Below are 1,887 nucleotides of genomic sequence, written 5' to 3' on the forward strand. Positions count from 1 at the left end.
TTCCAAGGAGTGATTACCGGGCATTGTACCGATGTGATCCTATAGGCTAACCAACCTAGGACCTCCCTCTCCCCAAATTCTCTTTACTTGAAGCTTTACTGTCTTGCACACAACTTGTTTAAATTCTCGTCTTGTCATTTGAATTTTACAATACCCAACATGCTCTGTTTACAATTATTTGCTTCAATTGTTTATTTTTGGACTAATTCGTAAGTACAAGTTCGGCCGGGACCCACAGTTGTGTACCAAGAGGGGTGCCTAACACCTTCCCCTCGAGGTTATTTCGAGCCCTTACCCTAATCTCTGGTAATGCAGACCAACCCAAGAGTTAATCGCTCTAGGTGCCCTAACGCACCATAATCCGTTAGGTGGCGACTCTTCAAATACCCAATTCCCAAAAGGAAATGAGTCATTACACCCCGTGAATGTCGAAACCCAGACCTCTCTCCCCGTCAAAAAGGGAGGGAAAAAAGGGGGCGCGACAGCGTATATAACGCCATAACCTTTTTCATATCCCATATACATATATATGCATATATATACGCGTATATAACGCCATCTGGTCATGGGTCAATGTGCATGTATAAATGCATGAAATGCATATGAAATACGTTAATAAAATCTCTCGGTACGTCATAAGACCATTATGCCTCTGATTAATATCATAAAATAAACTTTACCAACTTACGTATTTTTGAGACCCATGAACAGATGATAGAATAATATGACACATGGGGAATCAAGAACATAAGCATCGCTAGTATTTCTATGAATAGAGTCATTTATGGAAGTTGTACATTTGCTCATTTCGTTTGTACCGTATGGATCATGCCAAAAAGAAAGAAGGGATAGCCTAAACATACCTTAGTCGATCCTCTTGACAATCCCTCTAGCATACGTTAATTGCGACGAAACACGTAACGGCAAGATCAAAATTGGGAATAATCCGTATAATATTCTTGAAAAAGGTTGCACCGTACTCCTTTAGAATCGCAAAATTTTACATTGCTAAAGTTCTAATAATTTTCGTTGGATTGGTTGAAGAATCATGTTGCTTAATGTAATATTTAGAATCTGATTCAAGTGTTTGAAAATGAAAAGTTTAAAACTTATAAGAATGGCCAACCTTCTCGACCTCTAAACTCTAATTATAGTGTCTTGAGAATGAAGATGTTGTTATTCAAAATCCTAGAATGAAATGTATTAAGTTGAAATTAATATAATGAAATGTGCCTTGAACTTAAGGTATTAGGTTGCCACCTAACCACAAATGACCAAGAGTCATTTGTTTGGTTAGGGGGTTGCTGCCACGTGGGGGTGGGGGTGGGGATTGATAATCTTATCCTATAATCCACTTATTAGTTGGGTAATATTCCGTTACCCGGTAATTAACCAATTACCCGCATAATTAAGAATTATCTCAAATTACTTAAAATTCTACTCATTTTTAATATACTTTATACATAATACTATCACGGTCATATAGTACCTTGTATGTTACTAGTCCATAAGTATCGGGTATTATACCTCGGCCCGTATTTTATCCAAAATCGACAACCTTCAACGAAACTCATTTTCTTTAATTTGTGTACTCTTTATCCTTCATGGCACCGGCTTATTGCTTGTTATAAATAGCATAAATATGCCAACCTCAAGATAATCTCATCCCCGAGTTAACTTACGACGAAACTTTAACGTACGAAAATACGAGGTGTAACATTTGGTCGATTTTTTTTGCGCAAAAATGCGGAAAACTATTTTTGCGTCCCGCGAAATTTATTTTTCAAGAAACCGAACAACTTTGGTCGGTTTTTTATTTAAAATAAATTAAAATTAATATTCAAAAAAATCAACCGAAATCGGTCGGTTATTTTGGCCGATCATTTT

The sequence above is a fragment of the Nicotiana attenuata genome, chromosome 5 (assembly GCF_001879085.1).
Source record: "Nicotiana attenuata strain UT chromosome 5, NIATTr2, whole genome shotgun sequence".
NCBI lineage: Eukaryota > Viridiplantae > Streptophyta > Magnoliopsida > Solanales > Solanaceae > Nicotiana > Nicotiana attenuata.